This window comes from Bufo bufo, chromosome 6, assembly GCF_905171765.1.
Source record: "Bufo bufo chromosome 6, aBufBuf1.1, whole genome shotgun sequence".
Lineage (NCBI taxonomy): Eukaryota > Metazoa > Chordata > Amphibia > Anura > Bufonidae > Bufo > Bufo bufo.
In genome coordinates, this window is record NC_053394.1 from 335,434,567 (window position 1) to 335,460,259 (window position 25,693).

Sequence of the window (25,693 nt, forward strand, 5' to 3'; positions counted from 1 at the left end):
AGAAGGAAAAATGAATAAAAAATATGAGTACTTACCTAACAAATTCAATATTAATAGTATTTAAGGAATGCTGTACACCAAGAGTAAATGAGACATATATGTACTGTATACATGAGATTTATCTGTAACGGCAAAGTTCATTCTTTACATGAAAGCACAGAAGAAGGAATATGTGAGAGATCTCAAGTTGAAAAGTGTAACTCTGGTCAGTTGAGACACCCAATAATTAAAACCAGACTTGTTATTGGATTTAATGATCACAAGGTGAAAGGACAGTTGCTACGAGAACATGAAATTACCTAACATTACCAAACGCCATTAGAATCTGTCAAGCAGCTAAACATATTTGCAGAGCTTAGAGAATAGATCACGTAAGTAGAGTTATTACTATGCATCTTTGAAAATACAAGATGCCAAAACCTGTAAATCGATCTTCATGAAATGCAAACTTCATGACAAAAAAAATCAACATATGCACTCGCGTGTGCCTCAACTTAATAATCTGTGCAAAATATTAGTACTACCTCCACAGTAAACATGTATGAGTTTACACTAGAGAAAAAAAATAGTATTATAAAAAGGACATCAGTGAAGAATTTAAGATAAAAATCTATGCTATGAATATTCATATCTGAAACCACAGATAAATATTAAGATGTGCAAGAAGTACTCAGCTTTCTTAGGTGTAAGAACATGAAAAGTGCAGTGGATGAAACACAAGCTATTGTATATCGAATGAATGCTGAGCATCAGACACTGTATTCGTAGATGTTTAAATTATTATGATTATCTGTATTTCAAAAACAGATGTGAGTAGTAAAAACCAAAAATAATTGATGGTGTTTGATGTGAACTGTGAATTATTTGGTCATTGTGCAGAAAAATGTGTGTGGATTTCAAAGAGGAAAATCACAATAGGCTTTCTTCACTCCAGTACATTATTTTTAGAAATGTGATCATGAATCAGATGCAGTCGTCTAGTGATGACTCTGCCTATTTAAACTCTAAATACTAACTTCCTTGTTGCACTTACTTTGAACTGAACTATGTGTGAATTACTACTATGGTGGCGACTACTACAATAAATGACTATACGCTATACTATGAATAATAACGTATTTATTACACAATAAGAAGTCTACAGTCTAATTATTGCTATAACTATATATATTTATATCAATGGACATATAAATATATATACTTATAGTCGCACACAGTAATATATTAACAACACTACAATACACATAACTATACTAAACACAATACAATATCTTACACAATAACACCCCAAATTCGACCTAAAAATACACTTACTCACACACGTTAAGTAGCAGTGCCCACCCACCTGACTACACACTGTCCCTATGGGAAAAACAAGGGGTTAAATGCAACCAGGGGTTGCAGGAGTGGTCCTGCAAGGGTTAATGCAGGGTTGGTGAAAAGGGTTAACCCAGGGTTGGTGGCAAATGTTTTAGTGGGGCAATGCATTAATATTGCAGGGGATAATGCAATGCCAGGAACTGTAGGGTTAATGTGTGGTAGTGGGCTGGGTATGGAAGCAGTGAAGGGGTTAATATATTGGTGGCAGTGGGTTATAATATTGTAGGGATTAGTTGGTGGTATAGGATATGGATTGGTGGTTCAGAAATTAATGCAGGGCAGGGGTTATAGCAGGGATTTATGTATTGGTGGTTTAGGGGTTAATGCAGGGCAAGGGTTATAGCAGGGGTTAATCGTTGGTGGTATAGGGTACTCAGCCATCCAGGGGTTAATTGCTCGTCTCCAGGGGTTGCTCGTCTTCCTGGGGATAATTCTCTTCCATTGGGCTGCTTGGCTCAACTTCCCTTCTGAGCGCAGCACCGCCGGGGGTATTTAAACCCTGCGGCGCTAGCTCCCATGCCTCCCGCGCTGCAGGCATGCACGCACGCCTGCAGCCCAGTACACGCCGGCCGGCACGGTGATATGACGTCACCGCACCAGCCCGCACGTCCTGGCGTGCACTTCCAGGCGGGGGGATGTTTTGATCCTCCTGCCTGTGAAGAGACCGCATACCTCTGGTGCTGTAATTACAGCGCCAGAGGTGCGCAGCATACAGGGGTAGGGGAGCTCTTTGTTCTCCTGTCCATGTTATGCAAAACATCTCCGGTCCTGCCATAAGTGTTATCAAAAGGCAGAGGATCTCTGTCTTTTGAAGTGACCGCAACTGGACATAATTGTCCAGTCATCTAGGCGGCATCAGCTGGGGTGGCACCCGTGCTTGGGGGAAATTATTGGCCATATTTAGGTTATAAGTATACAGTATATACTATATATAGTCATACAACTAACAGGGGCATGTATGCATATCTATATATACACACACTTGGGCCCATACAATATATCCACAACCTGGGGGATACAGGGGGACATAAATATCTATTCCCACATATATACTGGGCCCACACAGGCATATATATGTATATATATAACCTGGGGCAAATACTAGGACCCATAAAAATATATACACAGGGGATATATGTATATACTACGTAACATATATCCCCACTGGCCATTCAGGGCTAATATATATGTATATGTGCATATTTAAATGGAAACATACATATATATATATATATATATATATATATATATATATATATACACTGCTCAAAACAACAAAAGGGAACACAAAAATAACACATCCTAGATCTGAATTAATTAAATATTCTTCTGAAATACTTTGTTCTTTACATAGTTGAATATGCTGACAACAAAATTACACAAAAATAAAAAAATGGAAATCCAAATTTTCCACCCATGGAGGTCTGGATTTGGAGTCACACTCAAAATTAAAGTGGAAAAACACACTACAGGCTGATCCAACTTTGATGTAATGTCCTTAAAACAAGTCAAAATGAGGCTTAGTAGTGTGTGTGGCCTCGTGCCTGTATGACCTCCCTACAACGCCTGTGCATGCTCCTGATGAGGTGGCGGACGGTCTCCTGAGGGATCTCCTCCCAGACCTGGACTAAAGCATCTGCCAACTCCTGGACAGTCTGTGGTGCAACGTGATGTTGGTGGATAGAGCGAGACATGATGTCCCAGATGTGCTCAATTGGATTCAGGTCTGGGGAACGGGCGGGCCAGTCCATAGCATCAATGCCTTCGTCTTGCAGGAACTGCTGACACACTCCAGCCACATGAGGTCTAGCATTGTCTTGCATTAGGAGGAACCCAGGGCCAACCGCACCAGCATATGGTCTCACAAGGGGTCTGAGGATCTCATCTCGGTACCTAATGGCAGTCAGGCTACCTCTGGCGAGCACATGGAGGGCTGTGCGGCCCTCCAAAGAAATGCCACCCCACACCATTACTGACCCAATGCCAAACCGGTCATGATGGAGGATGTTGCAGGCAGCAGAACGTTCTCCACGGCGTCTCCAGACTCTGTCACGTCTGTCACATGTGCTCAGTGTGAACCTGCTTTCATCTGTGAAGAGCACAGGGCGCCAGTGGCAAATTTGCCAATCTTGGTGTTCTCTGGCAAATGCCAAAAGTCCTGCACGGTGTTGGGCTGTAAGCACAACCCCCACCTATGGACGTCGGGCCCTCATATCACCCTCATGGAGTCTGTTTCTGACCGTTTGAGCAGACACATGCACATTTGTGGCCTGCTGGAGGTCATTTTGCAGGGCTCTGGCAGTGCTCCTCCTGTTCCTCCTTGCACAAAGGCGGAGGTAGCGGTCCTGCTGCTGGGTTGTTGCCCTCCTACGGACTCCTCCACGTCTCCTGATGTACTGGCCTGTCTCCTGGTAGCGCCTCCATGCTCTGGACACTACGCTGACAGACACAGCAAACCTTCTTGCCACAGCTCGCATTGATGTGCCATCCTGGATAAGCTGCACTACCTGAGCCCCTTGTGTGAGTTGTAGACTCCGTCTCATGCTACCACTAGAGTGAAAGCACCGCCAGCATTCAAAAGTGACCAAAACATCAGCCAGGAAGCATAGGAACTGAGAAGTGGCCTTGGTCACCACCTGCAGAACCACTCCTTTTTGGGGGTGTCTTGCTAATTGCCTATAATTTCCACCTGTTGTCTATCCCATTTGCACAAAAGCATGTGAAATTGATTGTCACTCAGTGTTGCTTCCTAAGTGGACAGTTTGATTTCACAGAAGTGTGATTGACTTGGAGTTACATTGTGTTGTTTAAGTGTTCCCTTTATTTTTTTGAGCAGTGTATATATATATATATATATCTCCCCCTTCCCTCTACACATGCTTTAAACAGATTTGGGTAATATGGACTCCCCGGGGATAGTCTATTTGGATTTTAAATGGTCAAATGGGTTCTCTTTTCGTTTCTGTTCTGTCTAGAGATGAGCGAACCACTCAAAATTCATTTTGGTTCAGTTTCGTTGAATTTCTCAAAGTTTGGTTAGGACGCAAATCAATTTGGACCAAATCAAAGTGGCTCAAATTGCCCTAAAATTGGTATCTGTTATTGTTTTTTTGTTTTTCTTGTTCCCTACCCCCTCCCCAAGCTCTCGAACGCAATGACAACAATAGTAAATCATGTCTCAGTGACACTGGGTGATTTCGTTAACACACAGTATATTTAAATACACATCAAATCAGTGGCTCACCTATTCAGGATCACGGATAAGGTGCTCTATCCCAGGCGTACCCACCGCCTGATAAATGACAATATGTTATGATATAGAAAAAATGGATGGCACTCTATTGACTGGTGTAGTATGGATAAGATCAAAATAAATATTTGATAGTAAAAGAATATTTATTCATATAAAAATTAAAAAATATATTAACACATCCCTATATAAAATAAAATGGTAAACATCTAAAGATTTGGCAATATGATGTATATCTCCAATCTATCTCCAATTAACAAATGAATAATAATTGGCTGTATATCAAATAAAACAATAACATGCAATCAATAGGTCTTATGGTCATGCAGCTCAAAATGGACCTAAAAAATTCAATGGATGGTCAACAGCCCAGAAAAGAGTGATAAGTGTTGGTATTAGGGACCAAAAAAATGGCGTACAAAAAACGCTGGACTGTCCTGGATAAAAATCAATTGTGGTATTTTGTCCAATCCGATCTGATTGAGTATCAACTCTAAGAAAGGTATCAACTCTAAAGAAAAGAATCTTCTTTGTGTCAAACAACAAGAGTTGATGTTTAATAATAAGAGTTTTGTTCCCTTAAAGTATATAGTTGTTGTTGACTATAGTTCCATCAGAATGATCTTATGACAGTTCATTTAAAAATCTTGATAAGGTGACATTGCAGGTATATAAGAATGCTCAATTCAATCGCTATTCATAGTACGTTACCACTCTTCAGCAGTTGTTTGTTGTCTCGGACTAGCGATGTGTTGCTCGTACTAGCGATGGTTTGAATGCGGAGATGGAACTTTTCGGTTTCCTGTAGATGGGGTGGGTGCCCTTTCGGAGATGGGACATCCATGTCTGGCTGTATACCAGCACTTGGATCTCCCCTCCTTGGAGGGCCCCCATCACGCCTTTCATCCTTTGAATAAATACCCTGACCACTACCTTAGCAAGTCTGGATAAGAGAATACACATTATGTATATATTAGAGTTGACGTATAATGTAGACAATCTATGTTTTTCACTGCTCTCTATGGTTTTATCACGGTTTTATGTATGATATCAGACTAGATAGAGTCTTTTATGTATGATATCTGTTTAGATTTATGAATGGTTATATGAAGACTCAGTTTTAACATAAAACGCACCATAATGCACAGATAACGCGTATGCGTTTTTTGGCAATGCAATATTTTATTCTCTTTTTTTTTTTCTCAATTTTTCTGTTTATTTCTGCTTATTTTGAAATAAGCATACATCAGAGCTTATAACAATGTTCAAGATAATATTAAGCGTGTTTTCCATCATCAATTATTAGGGAAAAAGAGAAAAAAAGGGTCTGGATAAGAGGCCTTATGGCGGCAAAAGTTATTATCGCAAGAGAGTGGGGAGCAAATAGAGCACCTAGCATTAGGGAATGGAAAAACCTTCTGGCAAGGATTGAGAGATATGAGGCATGAGCGGCGGGTGCTAAATGAGTGCCGTTGCCGCCCGGAGATGAGGCGGGGTGAGAGAGGGGGAGAGGGAGAGACTGGAGCGATTATTGGCGACGTCCACCGAGATGACCACTATGAGGGAAGTATGGCTGTGGATTGATAGTGGGAGATCCGAGTCTAAGGGAAGGGATCTGATTAAGGAGTTTGTGAATCTCTTATAACAGCACAGACTATGTATTAGATTCGCATTTCTCCTTTTGTTCAAATTTTTCAATAATTTGTTATATCTGCTATGTCAGTAGAATATGTATTGATGTACTCGGATCTGGTACTGTCAAATCTTTTTTTTTTTACTTGATGTCATAAAGGGAAAAATTTAATAAATAAACTTAAAAAATAAAATAATTATAATAATATTAAGCAACTGGTGACATTGCTTTATGAACAATCCAGCATTTCCATAATCCAGCCCAGATTTTTTGTCAACACTTGGCCAGATTGAATACCGCCCAGGCCGTCTAATTGAGGACTAGATATAAATTTGCTGACTTAAATGGCTATTGATACCCACTGAGGAAGGAGCACGTGCTCCGAAACGCGTTTGGGTATATACAATAGCCAACAAGCCGTATCTGGCAAGATACAACTAAAGATTCCAACATTGCTTATTTACAGTTACAGTTTGGCTGCTACTACCGGACTCTCGTTGTTCCCAAAATCGAGTAATTTACAAGTGCCATAGGATCAGACTGCAACTACACAACCAACCAATAACCAACTCCGCTCTGGACCATGTGGGACGCCACGTGGTATGTCGAAGGGGAATGCAATTCGCCACCAGGGCGCACAGCTGTAAGGAGACAAGCCAGGACTTCAGCAACACATCGCTAGTACGAGACAACAAACAACTGCTGAAGAGTGGTAACGTACTATTAAATAGCGATTGAATTGAGCATTCTTATATACCTGCAATGTCACCTTAGTATTTTTAATTAGAACATGTCACTTGCCAAGATTTTTAAATGAACTGTCATAATATCATTCTGATGGAACTATAGTCAACAACAACTATATACTTTAAGGGAACAAAACTCAGTCCCTATTATTAAACATCAACTCTTGTTGTTTGACACAAAGAAGATTCTTTTCTTTAGAGTTGATACCTTTCTTAGAGTTGATATTCAATCAGATCCAATTGGACAAAATACCACAATTGATTTTTATCTTGGACAGTCCAGCGTTTTTTGTACGCCATATTTTTGGTCCCTAATACCAACACTTATCACTCTTGTCTGGGCTATTGACCAGCCATTGAATTTTTTAGGTCCATTTTGAGCTGCATGACCATAAGACCTATTGATTGCATGTTATTGTTTTTTATTTGATATATGTCCAGCCAATTATTAATAGTGGCGAGGTTATTTTCTAGGAGCATCCATCAATGGAGGTACCCAGTCGGGGTGCTAGGAGATCCGTTATAGTGATGGCAGCAGTGGGATGGCGTCCTAGTGCGAGGAGAAGCAGCTTGGAGACACTGTTCGTGGATGTACAAAGTTGAGGGCACTTGTCCCTGTACAGCGCCCCTGGCAACAGCAGTATGGAATCAGCTAGTTCCTGAACAGCGTTCCACTATGAGGAGGAGGATGACCCGGACTGGAGGGATTCAGTCCAGAAAGGCGTCTGGCACGAGGCACTGGAAGACATACAGAGTCGGCGGGGCGAGAGTCTCCCCAGTGAAGAGCGGCGGTTGCAGATGAGAGTGGCCCTGCGAATGCCCCTTCTGGTAGAGCAGCCCCTGGATGAATGGGTGACAGAATTTGAAAGCCTGGTATAAAAGGAGCTTTGGCAAGACGACGCCTACCAGGCATTCTGGTGGTACTTGATTCGGCACTCCCCCTGGATGGGTGAGCATGACGGACCCGAGGATGAGGATTACGATGGCCCTGGCCTGTTGTTTGAGGCCTTCACAGAACCAGAGTTTGGAGATGCTGGAGAGTCCCGGTTCTGGGATATCTATGACTGCAGGGAGGGTATGCATGATTGGGCTACAGCGAGAGAGGTGAGACAAGACCTGGCATCTCTAGTGACAATGGAGTGGGAGCTGGAGCAGGATTACCAATACTTTATCAGCTCACTTCGGCCCCAATATACACTGCTGGAGAGCTGGGTGGCAGTCCCAGACCTACAACCCTACAGCTGGGAAGATCCGACTAAAGTATCCCCTGCTTCAGTACCAGCTGTGGAGAAAAGGCACCTCATAGACTGGTCCTGGGGGAACACCATATGGCAGGTGGAGATGGGACTGAGGTCTCTCCACCGGCCCTACAGGGATGCTGGGCGGTCGGCCCAGATCCCCAACGGCAGCCAGAGTTTCAGGGAGTAGGGACAGTCGGTCCTGCTCCCCAGCGGCAGTATGTTTTGCAGGGAGTGGAGAGCAGCGTCTCTATTACCCAGCGGCAGTGGGCATTTCTGACCTTTTCCTATGAACCAGGCACCCTCCCCTCTTCAGAGCAGGGGGTGCCTGGCTTGAAAAATTATGATTGATGGCCTGCTGGTGACCCTCAAAAACATTTGGAGCAAGGGTCTGCTGATCTGACCATCTAAAACATTAGGGGCGAGGGCCTGCTGCCGCATTGGTGACTCTAGATAACCTCTAGGCGATTGCACGTCCCCATGACGGCGACGATCCATTCGGGTGTCTGCCCTATCAACTTTCGATGTTCTTTTCTGCGCCTTCCATGGTGATCACGGGTAACAGGGAATCAGGGTTCGATGCCGGAGAGGGAGTCTGAGAAACGGCTACCACATCCAAGGGAGGTCAATGGCTGAAATCTGATTGGCTGTTGTTGCCTTGCCCCCTTTTTTTCCTAAATGTGATCCACCCAGAGAGGGTGGGACAAGTTATTAAAGCACAAGGGTCCAAGGAAGGCAGCAGGCGAGCGGCAATTACCCACTCTCGACTCAGGGAGGTAGTGACGATAAATAACAATATGGCACTCTTAAGAGGCCCTGTTATTGGAATGAGTACACTTTCCGTTAACGAGGATCTATTGGAGGGCAAGTCTGGTGCCAGAAGCCAACTTGCTCCCAGCCTCCACAACGCAGTCATGGTGAGGATTGTGTTGACCAGACTCTTGGCTACTGAGACTGGACTTGTAGGTGAGGGCCTGCTGCCGCTTTGTTGACTCTAGATAACTTCTGGGCGATCGCACGTCCCCGTGACGGCGATGATCCATTTGTATGTCTTCCCTATCAACTTTGGAGCAATTTTTCAACAAGGACCTTCTGGTATAGCACTGTTTTGCTTGTCCTCTCCACCAGAGGAATGAGAGATGAGAAGTCCTCTTTATAGCGGGGGTCGAGAAGGGTGAACAACCAGTAATCCGTGTTGTCTAAAATGCGTATAACGCGCGGGTCATGGGAAAGGCAGCCTAACATGAAGTCAGCCATGTGTGTCAGAGTACCAACAGGCAAGACTTCGCTGTCGTCATCAGAGGGTGAGCTGACCCTGTAAAAGATTGTAGGTGAGGGCCTGCAGGTAAGCTGACCCTGTAAAACATTATATGCGAAGGCCTTGTGGTGAGATGACTCTGTAAAACATTATATGCGAGGGCCTGCAGTTGAGATTTCACTTATATTTTTTCTATCTCTGGCCCTGACACACAGAAGGTATTGCACAGATGTCACAAGTCACTGCAGACACCCTTCTATAGGAAAAGTACATAAAAGTATGGAGAAAATATATTAGTTTTCACTTATATTTTTTCTATCTCTGGCCCTGACACACAGAAGGTATTACACAGATGTCACAAGTCACTGCAGACACCCTTCTATAGAAAAAGTACATAAAAGTATGGAAAAAATATACTAGATTTCACTTATATTTTTGCTATCTCTGGCCCTGACACACACAAGGTATTTCACAGATGTCACAAGTCACTTCAGACACCCTTCTATAGGAAAAGTACGTAAAAGTATGGAAACAATGTACCGTATATGCCGGCGTATAAGACGACTGGGCGTATAAGACGACCCCCAACTTTTCCATTTAAAATATAGGGTTTGGGCTATACTTGCCGTATAAGACTACCCCTGAATGCCCAGCCCTCCCTGCCTTCAAGACGATCTTCTCCAGTCCAGGGAACTGACTGGGATCTGTGGATGGCACTGATATGGGGAGGGGGATCAGTTGATGACACTGCTATGGGGAGGGGGATCAGTGGATGACACTGCTTATGGGGGGATCTATGGATGACACTATATAGCATCTTATGCTATATGTGTCATCCACAGATCCACCCCATGACAGTGTCATCCACAGATTCCCCCTCCCCATAACAGTGCAATCCACAGATCCCCCTTAAACAGTGCCATCCACATATCTCCCTCCCCATAACAGTGTCATCCACAGATCCCCCCATGACAGTGCCATCCACAGATCCCTCTCCCCATAACAGTGTCATCCACAGATCCCCCCATGACAGTGCCATCCACAGATCCCTCTCCCCATAACAGTGTCATCCACAGATCCCCCCATGACAGTGCCATCCACAGATCCACCTCCCCATAACAGTGCCATCCACAGATCCCCCTCCCCATAACAGTGTCATCCACAGATCCCCCCATGACAGTTCCATCCACAGATCTCCCACCCCATAACAGTGCCATCCACAGATCCCCCCACCCCGCCATGACAGTGCCATCCACAGATCCCCCTCCCCGACGCTCAAAGGAGTATACATTTATTAACTGTAATCTGTAACTTTAACTTTAAATGAGTGTTCATCTCTTTACTAGGGTACCTTACTCTCAGCTCCGCTAACAAGCAGTGCGGGCGGCGCTCACTTACTGACGTCACGTGCCTGCGCCGCCTAGTGGGAGGAGCAGGCACGTAACGTCAGTGAGTGAGCGCCGCCCGCACTGCCTGTTAGCGGAGCTGAGAGTAAGGTACCCTAGTAAAGAGATGAGCGCTCATTTAAAGTTAAAGTTACAGGTTACAGTTAATAAATGTACTCCTCTGAGCGGCGGGGCCCTGTGTATTCAAGCGTCCCCGTCCCCATGGGAACGCCTGGGGGTTAGAATATACCATCGGATCTGAGTATACCCGGCGTATAAGACGACCCCCGACTTTTGAAAATAATTTTTAGTGTTAGAAAGTCGTCTTATACGCCGGCATATACGGTACTAGATTTCACTTATAGTTTTTCTATCTCTGGCCCTGACACCCACAAGGTATTGCACAGATGTCACAAGTAGGGTTGAGCGAACCCAAACTGTAAAGTTCGGGTTCGTACCGAACTTTAGGATTTTTGGACCCCGGACCCGAAACCGTACATTTTAATAAAAGTTTGGGTTCAGGTTCGTTGTTCGGCGATTTCTCTGCGCTTTTTGAAATCAACAAGTGTTTAATTGTGTGACCTTAGAAGCCATCACAGCCATGCCTACTAATGGCATAAGCTGTGATTGGCCAGTGCAGCATGCGACAAAGCCTCTATATAAGCTGGAGTCACGTAGCGCTGCACGTCACTCTGCTGTTACTAGTGTAGGGAGAGGATGCTGCTGGTGATTTCAGGGAGAGAATAGGACAGAATCTGTGATCAGAACTCGAATATAACTCGGCAATCTACATACATTTAGTTGTGTGGGTGCAGTGCACAATCTTTTTACCCTGCCTCGAGCCCAGTGACAGAAAAAAATAACTTTTATCCGTCTGTTAGTTAGGTGGGCGGCGGCCATTTTATGCAAGCTCAGTGCACCAGCACTGCATCTGAGCTTTTGTGACTTTGTAATCTATTCAATAATTTGAAAAACAGTCATTTTGGGAAAAAAACGTTAATTGCGGCCCAATCTGAATCAGGACGTGTGAGATACACCCTTTAGATACTGTGGTTCTATTCAATAATTTTAAAAACAGCCATTTTGTGCAAAAAACTTTAATTGCGGCCTAGTCTGGATCAGTCCGTGTGAGATACACCCTTTAGATACTGTGGTTATATTCTTCTATTAATAAAACACCCTTTTTGGGCAAAATACACAATTTTAATGCACTAGCTGCATCAGCACATGTGAAATTCAAGGGTTATATACTGCTGTCATATTCAGTTATTAAACAAACATCCGTTTTGGGCAAAAAATAATAATTTTGCAGCCTTTGCTGCATATGTCATTGTGAGATACACACTTTACATACTGTGGTTATATTCAGTTATTTGAAAAACAGCCATTTTGTGCAAAAAAATTAAATTCCAGCCTAGTCTGGATCAGTACGTGTGAGATACACCCTTTAGATACTGTGGTTCTATTCAATAATTTGAAAAACAGCCATTTTGGGCAAAAAACTTTAATTGCGGCCTAGTCTGGATTAGGACGTGTTAGATACACCCTTTAGATACTGTGGTTATATTCAGTTTTTTGAAAAACAACCATTTTGGGCAAAAAACGTAATTTTGCAGCCTTTGCTGCATTTCATTCATTTTTGTTTTCAATGCGAAATATCGGCAATATAATTTTTGTGTACGCGCATGCGCAAATGCACTATACAGTGCCCAAATGCACTATAAAGAAAGTATATTGGTATATAACACCCCGCTTCAATCAGTTTTTTTGGGGGACTACTGATATATCACACCAGTAGAAATTATTTGTTCCAATAACGCTTGTCCCTCTATATACCTGCAGTATCGCAGCAGAACCGCACACAACTGCAGCACAATACAAATGCACTATAATATACTTTCTAACATAGAAAGTATATTATAACATTGTACAAGGAAGGCAATCCATTAGAATATACATGAAGATAAAACGTAACTTTTAATAATTTTACTATGAGGGTCCATTCACACGTCCGTAAGTGTTTTGCGGATCCGCAAAACACGGACACCGGCAATGTGCATTCCGCAATTTGTGGACCACACATCGCCGGCACTATAATATAAAATGCCTAATCTTGTCTGCAATTGCGGAAAAGAATAGGACATGTTCTATTTTTTGGCGTAAATGGAAGCACAGATGCGGAAGTGCGGATCCGCGGATGCGGACAGCACATTCCGGCCCCATTGAAAATGAATGGGTCTGCACCCGTTCCGCAAAATTGCGGAACGGATGCGGACCCATTTTGCGGACGTGTGAATGGAAAAGATATCCCTCAAAATGAAAATAAATTAAATTATTAAAGTTAACCAAAAAGCATAGATGTCGTAGGCAATAACAAGTGCTTGGCAGCACTAAATCAGGTGCTCGGCGGCACCAAATCAGAAACCATATGTCCTTCCACAATCTGGGGGGTTCCAGTGCACATCGATGAATCCAGGAGGGAAAGCAAAAAAGCATCCATCCCTGGGCTAGATGATGATGTGGTATTGAAGGACAGGGTGGGCAAAGAACTGTCCCTGATATTGCCCTAAAGGGGGGTGCTATTCTGGCCCCGATAGCCTAACCACAGACCACCCGCCCTGATAAGAATGACCCCGTCCGGAACCTTACCCTATGTAAAAATGGCCCTAGTAAGCCCCTAGCCCCTGGGCCCCTGACTTCCAGGTGATCACTATATAGATCTATGTGTTTTTGACTCATTATAAAAGTATATTATAAGTATATCGCACCCCCCTGTGTATCACACATATCGATAGCACACCTATACTAGTGCTTAAAATTACTTTTGTCGCCCTATTAGCTAGCGTTTTGGTGTCCCTAACAGCCTGTCCCTGCTCCACACAGCAACCTCTCCCTACACTGGCAAAACACTGAATGTAAAATGGCGGCCAGATCAGGTTTATTTATAAGGTAGGGGGTATGTCCATGTGCTGAAATGTCACAATTGGCTGTCCTGTACCACCTGATGGATGTGTCATGGGTCAAAGTTATTCACAATGTAAAAAAAATATGGCGGGCGTAAATTTCTCCATATGTTCGCATGTTCGGCGAATCGCGAACACGCAAAGTTCGCCGCAAAACGACCGCCGGGCGAACCGTAAGGCCATCTCTAGTGCCAACTGCTGGGGCTTTCGAAAGTGTGCAGACTGACAAGGAGGGCAGGGGTGAAGAATCGGTGGAAGATGATGTGGAGGACGATGAGGTCCTCGACCGCACATGGAATCAAGGTCATGCGAGTGACCTATGTAGTTCGGAGGAAGAGGAGGTGGTCTCACAGAGCCACCAGCACAGCAGAAGAGGGAGCAGGGTGCAAAAGCGGAGCGGCCGTCCCCTCGACAGTACGCCTGCTACTGCCCACCACAGCAAGGGACCGAGCACACCAAAGCCAGCTCCAAGGAGTTCCCTGGTGTGGCAGTTCTTCAGACAATGTGTGACGACAAGTCACGAGTGGTTTGCACGCTGTGCAATCAGAGTCTGAAGCGAGGCATAAACGTTCTCAACCTGAGCACAACCTGCATGACCAGGCATTTAAGTGCAAAGCACGAGCTGCAGGGGAGTAGACATCTCAAAAACCAAGAAAGGTCTCTGGCTCCTCCTGCTTCCACTTCTGCTGCAGTCTCGGCCTCTTCATCCACCTCTGGAGTGACAGTGCCACCTGCCACCCCGCAAACAGAGGATCTGCCAGAACACCACCACCTGGGTCACCAAGCATCTTCACAATGTCCCACGGAAGCGTTCAGCTCTTTATCTCCCAAACACTGGAGCGGAAGAGGAAGTACCCCCCTACCCACTCGCGATCCCTGGCCCTGAATGCCAGCATTTCTAAATTACTGGCCTTTGAAATGCTGTCATTCCGTCTGGTGGAGATAGAGAGTTTTAAAGGCCTTATGGCGGTGGCTGTCCCACAGTACGTCGTGCTCAGCCGCCACTACTTTTCCAGGCGAGCGCAACCAAGTGGGAAACAAAATCAGGTGTGCACTGCGCAATGCCATCTGTGGCAAGGTGCACCTCACTATGGATACGTGGACCAGTAAGCACGGTCAGAGACGTTATATCTCCATAACAGCACACTGGGTAAATGCAGTGGCAGCTGGGCCTGAGGCGGATAGCAGTTTGTCGCATATCCTTCCACCACCGAGGATTGCAGGGCGCTTCAGTTTGCCTCCTGTTGCTTCCTCCTCCTACTCCGCTTCCTCATCCTCTACCGGCTCCTCATCCAGTCAGCGTAACACCTTCACCCCCAACTTCAGCACAGCCAGGGGTAAACGACAGCAGGCAGTTTTAAAACTTATCTGTTTGGGGGACAAACCCCACACCGCGCAGGAGCTGTGGACGGGCCTTGAACAACAGACCGATGAGTGGTTGGTGCCAGTGAGCCTCAAGCCCGGTCTGGTAGTGCGAGATAATGGGCGAAATCTCGTAGCAGCTCTGGGACTAGCCGGTTTGACGCACATCCCTTGCCTGGCGCATGTGCTGAATTTGGTGGTGCAGAGATTTCTTACAAATTACCCCGACATGTCAGAGCTGCTGCATAAAGTGCGGACCGTCTGTGCGCTTTCGGCGTTCTCACCCTGCTGCTGCTCGCCTGTCAGCGCTGCAGTGTAACTACGGCCTTCCCGCTTACCGCCTCATATGCGACGTGCCCACAAGGTGGAACTCCACCTTGCACATGCTGGCCAGACTGTGCAAACAGCAGCAGGCGATAGTGGAGTTTCAGCTGCAGCACGCACAGGTGAGTCGCTCTGCGGAACAGCACCACTTCACCACCAATGACTGGGCCTCCATGCAAGACCTGTGTTCCTTGTTGCGCTGTTTCGAGTACTCCACCAACATGGCCAGTGCCGATAACGCCGTTCTCAGCGTTACTATCCCACTTTTATGCCTCCTTGAAAAAAACGCTGATGATGGAAGAGCATGTGACACAGGAGGAGGAAGAGGGATCATTTCGTAGGGTTTCCGGCCAGTGATTCACAAGTGGCTCCGAGGGTGGGTTCCTGCACCCACAAACACCAGGTACACAATTGTCCAGCCAGGGCACAGTTCTGGAGGATGACGAGGTGGAGGATGAGGAGGAGGAGATGGAGGAGGAGGAACCTTGTTCACAGCAGGGTGGCACCCAGACCAGCTCATGGCCATCACTGGTGCGTGGCTGGGGGGATACAGAGGACACAGACGATACACCTCCCACAGAGGACAGCTTTTTGTTGCCTCTGGGCAGCCAGGCACACGAGCGATTACATGCTGCAGTGTCTCTGCAACGACCGCCGAGTTGCCCACATTCTAACTTGTGCTGATTACTGGGTGGCCACGCTGCTTGATCCCCATTACAAGGACAACGTACCGTACTTAATTCCCTCCCTGGAGCGTGATCGTAAGATACGCGAATACAAGCGCATGCTGGTAGACGCGCTGCTGGTGGCATTCCTACCTGACAGCGGGGGCACAGTCGAAGCACAAGGTGAAGGCAGAGGAAGAGGTCGCCAACGCAGTTGGGGCACTGCCAGCACCTCAGAAGTCAGGGTTAGCATAGCCGAAATGTGGAAAAGCTTTGTCAGCACGCCACAACAACCAGCACCACCAGCTGATATGGAACGTCTTAGCAGGAGGCAGCATTTCACCAATATGGTGGAGCAGTATGTGTGCACACGCCTACATGTACTGAATGACGGGTCTGCCCCCTTCAACTTTTGAGTCTCCAAATTGGGCACATGGCCTGAGCTTGCCCTTTACACCTTGGAGGTGCTGGCCTGCCCTGCAGCCAGTGTATTGTCTGAACGTGTGTTTCGCACGACTGGAGGGGGTTATCACAGGTTATATTTCCCAATGTTTTGGGTTGTACCCTAATTTAAAAAAAATACAAATAAATTTAAAACCAAAAAACTGTGTAGGCTACCTCCTCCTCCTCCACCGCCACTTCCACCTACACCGCCACATCCACCGCCTCCTCAACCTCCTACTCCATATGGACCTCGTCCTCCTAGATCACGATTATTATTTTTTATTTTTACGTATTTTATTTTAAAGTCATTTCCCTGTCCACTTTTGTTTGCAGAGCACTTGCCATGCTCTTAACCACATTTTGCTGGCATTTGCAACCCTCTAGCCCTTTCCATGACATTTTTACAGCCATTTTAGTGCTCAAAAGTTCGGGTACCCATTGACTTCAATGGGGTTCGGGGTCAAGTTCGGGCCAAGTTCAGGTCCCGAACTCGAACTTTTTTGTTTGAAGTTCGGTCGAACATCCAGGTGTCTGCTCAACTCTAGTCACAAGTCACTGCAGACACCCTTCTATAGGAAAAGTACATAAAAGTATAGAAAAAATATACTAGATTTCACTTATATTTTTTCTTTCTCTAGCCCTGACACACAAGGTATTGCACAGATGTCACAAGTCACTGCAGACAACCTTCTATAGGAAAAGTACGTAAAAGTATGGAAAAAATATACTAGATTTCACTTATATTTTTTCTATCTCTAGCCCTGACACACAAGGTATTGCACAGATGTCACAAGTCACTGCATACATCCTCTCTAGAAAAAGTATAGAAAAGTATGGAAAAAAATTGATGGCTATATTATATTGCTGCCACCACACACAAAACGTTTTTCAACTTAATAGATTGCGATCACACTCCCTACACTATCTGTCCCTTCCTAAGTGCAGCTCTCCCTGACTAATAATGAGCCGAACAGCTCACAGCCTGGGAGAAAAAAACCTCCCAGGCTGTGAGCTGTGCGCTGCGATTGGCCAGCGCTGCATCCTAGGAGAAGGAGACGCCCACAGGACAAGGGAAGACACGCCTACTATAACTTAAGGAGCAAAGGTACCGGAGGGCATAACGGGAAAACGGAGCGGCGCCCGGGGATAATAGTAAGTGCAGTGAGATCCCCGGGCGCCGCTCTACATGGCAGCATACTTAGTTCACATAATTTTTACAAGTGAAAGGTCCTCTTTAAGGCCCCTTTCACACCGGCGAGTATTCCGCGCGGATGCCATGCATGAGTTGAACGCATTGCACCCGCACTGAATACCGACCAATTCATTTCTATGGGGCTGTTCACATGAGCGGTGATTTTCACGCATCACTTGTGCGTTGCGTGAAAATCGCAGCATGCTCTATATTCTGAGTTTTTCACGCAATGCAGGCCCCATAGAAGTGAATGGGGTTGCGTGAAAATCGCAAGCATCCGCATGCAAGTGCGGATGCGGTGCGATTTTCACGCACAGTTGCTAGGAGACGATCGGGATGGAGACCCGATCATTATTATTTTCCATTATAACATGGTTATAAGGGAAAATAATAGCATTCTGAATACAGAATGCATAGTAAAATAGCGCTGGAGGGGTTAAAAAAAATGTAAAAAAATTTAACTCACCTTAATCCACTTGATCGCGGAGGCTGGCATCTCCTTCTGTCTCCTTTGCTGAACAGGACCTGTGGTGAGCATTCATTACAGGAAAATGACCTGTGGTGACATCACTCCGGTCATCACATGATCCATCACATGATCTTTTACCATGGTGATGGATCATGTGATGGATCATGTGATGATCGGAGTGACATCACCACAGGTCATTTTCCTGTAATGAATGCTCACCACAGGTCCTGTTCAGCAAAGGAGACAGAAGGAGATGCCGGCCTCCGCGATCAAGTGGATTAAGGTGAGTTACATATTTATTTTTTAACCCCTCCAGCGCTATTTTACTATGCATTCTGTATTCAGAATGCTATTATTTTCCCTTATAACCATGTTATAAGGGAAAATAATACAATCTACAAAACACCGATCCCAAGCCCGAACTTCTGTGAAGAAGTTCGGGTTTGGGTACCAAACATGCGTGATTTTTCTCACGCGAGTGCAAAACGCATTTCAATGTTTTGCACTCGCGCGGAAAAATCGCGGGTGTTCCCGTAACGCACCCGCACATTTTCCCACAACGCCCGTGTGAAAGAGGCCTTACAGTGTTATCCACAGTGTCCCCATAACAGTGACATCCACAGTGTCCCCATAACAGTGACATCCACAGTGTCCCCATAACAGTGACATCCACAGTGTCCCCATAACAGTGACATCTAGAGCACCCCCATAACAGTGACAACCACAGCGTCCCCATAACAGTGACATCCACAGTGTCCCCATAACAGTGACATCCACAGTGTTCCCATAACAGTGACATCTAGAGCACCCCCATAACAGTTACATCCACAGTGTCTCCATAACAGTCACATCTAGAGCAGCCCTATAACAGTGACATCCACAGCATCCCCATAACAGTGACATCCACAGTGCTCCCATAACAGTGGCATCCACAGTGCTCCCATAACAGTGGCATCCACAGTGCTCCCATAACAGTGGCATCCACAGTGCTCACATAACAGTGGCATCCACAGTGCCCCCATAACACTGACATCCACAGTGCTCTCATAAGTGACATCCACAGTGCTCTCATAAGTGACATCCACAGTGCCCCCATAAGAGACATCCACAGTGCCCCCATAAGTGATATCCACAGTGACCCTATAAGTGACATCCACAGTGCTCCCATAACAGTGGCATCCACAGTGCTCCCATAACAGTGGCATCCACAGTGCTCCCATAACAGTGGCATCCACAGTGCCCCCATAACACTGACATCCACAGTGCTCTCATATGTGACATCCACAGTGCTCTCATAAGTGACATCCACAGTGCTCTCATAAGTGACATCCACAGTGCCCCCATAAGAGACATCCACAGTGCCCCCATAAGTGATATCCACAGTGACCCTATAAGTGACATCCACAGTGCTCCCATAACAGTAGCATCCACACTGCTCCCATAAGTGAAATCCACAGTGCCCCCATAAGTGACATCCACAGTGCTCTCATAAGTGACATCCACAGTGCTCTCATAAGTGACATCCACAGTGCTCTCATAAGTGACATCCACAGTGCTCTCATAAGTGACATCCACAGTGCTCTCATAAGTGACATCCACAGTGCCCCATAAGGACATCCACAGTGCCCCCATAAGTGACATCCACAGTGCCCCCATAAGTGACATCCACAGTGTCCCCATAACAGTGACATCCACAGTGTCCCCATAACAGTGACATCCACAGTGTCCCCATAACAGTGACATACGACCGTATCCATTTTTCGGTCTGTGAGAAGCAGATCCGCTAAATAAGGATACTGTCCGTGTGCGACCAGCTTTTTTTTCTTTTTTTTTTTTGCAGTCCCATTGATTTCTATGGATTTTAGGTCTGCATTATGAGGACCAAATAGGACATGTTCTTTTTTTTTTTGCAGAACTTACACTGTGCTTTCCACATCCGTATATTAGTACAGCAAAAGATAGAACATGTCTTATTCTGGTCCTCATAATGCAGATCTAAAACCCATAGAAGTCAATGGCTCTGGAAAAAAATGCACATCTCACACAGGCAGTATCTGTATTTAGCAGATCTGCTACTTGGAGATAGCAGAATGGATACGGTCCTGTGCATGAGGCCTAATCCTATTTTTGGTCCTGACTGCTGAAGGGTTTATCTAGGGCCACCATGTGTGATAAACGTGAGATAAGACCATAATCAGCCTGGGAAACACGGTCCGCGTGTCGCCACATCTCCTAGGCCGACCGCACTCTCCTGACCGAACTGATGATATGACAGTAATGTATGATACAGCCAGTCTTTTATCTGGTCGGGGGAGCCGAGGTTGGCCTGGAAATTGTGGCTGACACATGGACTGAGACAGTGCTCCCATAACAGTGGCATCCACGGTGCTCTCATAAGTGACATCCACAATGCTCCCATAAATGACATTCACAGTGCTCCAATAACAGTGGGATCCACAGTGCTCCCATAACAGTGGCATCCACAGTGCTCCCATAACAGTGGCATCCACAGTGCACCCATAACAGTGGCATCCACAGTGCTCCCATAACAGTAGCATCCACAGTGCTCCCATAAGTGAAATTCACAGTGCCCCATAAGTGACATCCACAGTGCTCTCATAAGTGACATCCACAGTGCCCCCATAAGTGACATCCACAGTGCCCCCATAAGTGACATCCACAGTGCCCCCATAAGTGACATCCACAGTGCCCCCATAAGTGACATCCACAGTGCCTCCATAAGTGACATCCACAGTGTCCCCATAACAGTGACATCTAGAGCACCCCCATAACAGTTACATCCACAGTGTCCCCATAACAGTGACATCTAAAGCGCCCCCATAACAGTGAGATCCACATTGTCCCCATAACAGTGACATCCACAGTGTCCCCATAACAGTGACATCCACAGTGCTCCCATAACAGTGGCATCCACAGTGCTCCCATAACAGTGGCATCCACAGTGCTCCCATAACAGTGGCATCCACAGTGCTCCCATAAGTGAAATCCACAGTGCCCCATAAGTGACATCCACAGTGCTCTCATAAGTGACATCCACAGTGCCCCATAAGGACATCCACAGTGCCCCCATAAGTGACATCCACAGTGCCCCCATAAGTGACATCCACAGTGTCCCCATAACAGTGACATCCACAGTGTCCCCATAACAGTGACATCCACAGTGCCCCCATAAGTGACATCCACAGTGCCCCCATAAATGGCATCCACAGTGCCCCCATAAGTGACATCCACAGTGCTCCAATAACAGTGGCATCCACAGTGCTCCCATAACAGTGGCATCCACAGTGCTCCCATAACAGTGGCATCCACAGTGCTCCCATAACAGTGGCATCCACAGTGCTCCCATAACAGTGGCATCCACAGTGCTCTCATAACAGTGGCACCCACAGTGCTCCCATAAGTGACATCCACAGTGTTCTCATAAGTGACATCCACAGTGCTCTCATAAGTGACATCCACAGTGCTCTCAAAAGTGACATCCACAGTGCCCCCATAAGTGACATCCACAGTGCCCCCATAAGTGACATCCACAGTGCCCCCATAAGTGACACCCACATTGCTCCTATAAGTGAAATCCACAGTGCCTCCATAAGTGACATCCACAGTGCTCCCATAAATGACATCCACAGTGCTCCTATAAGTGACATCCACAATGCCCCCATAAGTGACATCGACAGTGCCCCCATAACAGTGTCACTGTTATGGGAGTACTGTGAATATCACTGTTATGAGGCCTCTGTGGCTGATCGTTATGCTGTCACTCATGTACAGCGCTTACATCTAGCTATACATGAGTCAGTACAGGCTTCACATAGAAGCCTGTACACTTAGAAGACGGTCGGTAGTCCCGGCGCATGCGCAGTAGTGTGCAAGCGACAGGACCGAAGAAGGCTGGCAGGAGGCGGTGACGTCAGTGATGACGTTCCGTCTCCTGCCTCAGGCAGGAAAAGAAGAGGACGGCGCTGGACCGGAAGACTTCAAAATGCTTCAGGAGCAGTCACGTGACCGTGAAGAGTATCATAGGAAGGGCTGCGCTGTGGAGGGTAAGTATTGGTGTAATAACCTTCCCTCCACAGGTAATGAAGATGGGCAATTTTCAAGTAGAGGCCGGAGAACCCCTTTCACTTATTTGGCCAGTTACGGGGCCAAAACTGACCAAATAACTCAAGTGTGTCAGCCAGGCCGAAAGGCTAAATAGTGGCCCAGTCATTAAGTGGGGAGGGTGGGAACAGCATGAGAAGTCCACAGAGTGGCCCTATGACATAGTGGTGAGGAGAAATCAGCATGAGGAGACCACAGAGTGGCCCAATGACAGAGTCTGGAGGTGGCAGCAGCATCAGGAGGAGGCCACAGAATGGCAGAATGACAGTGTGGAGGTAGCAGAAGCAGCTTTAGGAGGCCACAGAGTGGCACAATGACAGAGTATGGAGGTGGCAGCAGCAGCATCAGGAGGAGGCCACAGGATGGCACAATGACAGTGTGAAAGTGGTAGCAGCATCAGGATGCCACAGAGTGGCACAATGACAGAGTTTGGAGGTGGCAGTAGCAGCATAAGGAGACCACAGAGTGGCACAATGACAGAGTGTGGAGGTAGCAGCAGCAGTAGGAGGAGGCCACAGGGTGGCACAATAACAGTGTGGAGGAGGCAGCAGCATCAGAAGACCACAAAGTGGCAAGGTGACATAGTGTAAAGGTGGCAGCAGCATCAGGAGACCACAGAGTGACCCGGTGACAGAGTGGGGAGGTGGGTGGCAATACCAGTACCAGCTGAAGATGGTGAGGGAAAGAAGGAGCACTTGGCATCAGATGTGTAGCATCAGGTGGGTGGCAGCATCAGAATAGTAGCTGAGGCAGGTAGCCAGAAGAAACCGGTCTCTTTTGTCAAAGTGTTGGTGTGGCACCATGGATGATCTAGTCTGATGCATCAGGCATTGGTGGGTGGAAATCCTGGTTGATCCATGCCTGATTCATCTTGACAAAGGTCAGTCTCTCCACATTTTGGGTGGACAGGCGAGTTCTTCTTGGGTAACTATGTCCCCCGCTGCACTAAACACCCACTCTGATGCCACACTACTGGCCAGACAGGACAGCTTTTCAAGGGCAAACTCTGTCAGTTGCGGCCACAATGTGGTAGGGTGCTGTCCAAGTATGCCACCACCTGCTGGTTCAGCTCCTGCTCTAGGTCTAGCTGCTGCTGCTGGTGAGTAGTTTCTTCAATAGGCAGGTGAAGAAAGCTGCTCATCAGGGACTCTAGACTCAAGTTGCTGCTGATGGAGCTGGAACTGATCCTACCCCCACCCTGCCACAGTAGCCATGGCAGAGGAACGTGAGCGCAGAGGGCTCCACCGGTCAGATCTGCGAGAGGATGGACGATGGCGCAGATCGACAGTGGCCAACTCACTACATAGGATGTCTCTATAGTAGTTCAGCTGGTCCTCCCTCTCAGCAGGTGTAAAAAAGGCCCCCTATTTTTCACCAGTAGTGAGGGTCCAACAAGGTTGAGAGCCAGAAGTCATCCCTCTGCTGAATGCTGACAATTCGGCTGTCACTATGCAAACAGGTGAGCATACATCGGGCCATTTGTGCAAGTCACTGCATACTGCCACGGTGTGTCTGGGTCCTCTGCCTCATATTCCTCATCGCCCTGTAGCTCCTCTGGCTGCTCCTGCTCCTCCTCTCCTGTCACCTGTGTAGAAAACCCACCCATTTTACTACACATTGCTTGTGCTCCAATGTCCTCCTTCTCCTTCTCCTCCAGTTCAGCTCATGTGGCCATTAGATCTAGGCACCACGTCTCTAGTTAACTAACCAGCCAGATTTACCAGCATCTGTTCCAGGACATGAAGCAGTGGAATGAGTTGTTCATCCAGTAGTCCTAGCGACGGACAAATAACGTGGCCTCCTCAAAGGACCTGAGCAAACGGCAGGTGTCACGCATGAGCTGCCACTGGCTGACATCGAAGTTATACAGGGGAGTACTTCTGTCCGCTTGGATCATCAAGAAATCGTTTATGGCCTTTCTCTGTTCGTATAGACAGTCCAACATATGGAGGGTGGAATTCCAACGGGTGGAAATGTCACATATCTGCAGCGTACTCAAGTTAGGTGTAATAGTGTTCCTGGGTGTTGTAGTGCAATAGACACTAACCTGAGACGGCTGACTCTCTGCAAGGGCAGGTGATGATGAGAAATGTTCGTGACGCCAGTGCCAATTAAACGGTGGCACGCCGTTTGCTGATAGCAGGAATAATTGAGGAACCACGTGATGTTAAAGCAGAACTCAAACTTTAGTAGTCATCATATAGGGACAATAACGGAAACGCAGTTCCTTTGCAGACAGTTGATTTTCAGTACAGTTGATGCAGGCAATATATGTATAGCAAGGTGACTTCAGAGTGTTAAACACAGGACTTGTAGTACAGGCAGCTTGCACTCTATTCCTGACTGATCCTGGAACATATAAACTCTTCTCCAAGGCCCAATGCCCTAGCTCTGGCGTATATCCTTGGTTTTATCTTTATCAAGTACCTCCTCTGTTGTCTTGAGTACCTCTTGCTTTTCTGAGCTTTGCCTCTGTCTCTCTCTCAGCTTCCTCAGGCTCTTTAACTGAGGTGTTCCTGCTTCTGCATAGGTGAACTCAGGAGGGGAACCTTCTCTTTGTATCTGGAACCCGGTTACAGGGACTGCAATACCCTCTCCTGGTCTGCAGGCTTCAGGCCTGGACTTGACTCTGACATAATCTAATCTCTGGTTAGACTAGACTACTGACTTCAGACTCCAACTCTAGACTGACTTTCCTTTCCCTGACTGGGCCTTATATAACCTAGGGCTCCCTAGCTCCCTCTAGTGACTAAGAGCTGGAATGACACCCCTAGCAGGCCTGTACATGCAAGTTTCACCGTAACAGGGAAATACATAGCATTACAGTTTATAAAGATAACTTATACCAACTTCCCCATAAATACGGGGGGACGACAGCACACAAGTGACCCTTCTGTAGTGACGGGCATTACAGTCCCCGTACACTACATACCCCACTGCTTTAAGCTGAGTACGACCTCGTACTCCATCAGGGCCCGCCCAACTGGAATCTTTACCTGAAACAGAAAAAGAGACATGCAGGCATACATATATGTAATTCATCTGCATTTACATTCATATCAGGTCCAATTGGCAAAGGTGAAGGTTGGTGAAGAGGGGCGTCGTTCTCTTCTTCTCAGGATAGTGAATGGAACTGGGGCGCTGACCTGGCACAGCGTAACATTATAACAAGGATAGTCCATGACAATGAATAAGTCCATAATAGAACAGCAAAATAGATAAAACAGTATAAAAGTTCTTGGAGGCTCAAAGAACAAACATG

General features: G+C 46.4%; 1 protein-coding gene across 3 annotated transcripts in view; it reads left to right on the forward strand.

Annotated features, from left to right (window-relative positions):
- Positions 1–25,693, forward strand: part of LOC121004073 (agouti-signaling protein-like) — a 316,124-nt gene that overhangs the window by 108,661 nt on the left and 181,770 nt on the right. The window contains exon 1 of one of the 3 annotated variants that reach the window (XM_040436153.1): positions 333–371. The exons of the other annotated variants lie outside the window; for them this stretch is intronic. The gene's annotated coding sequence lies outside the window, so the exon portion shown is untranslated. Of the gene's footprint in view, positions 1–332; positions 372–25,693 lie in introns of those variants that run through there. 3 annotated transcript variants of the gene reach the window in all.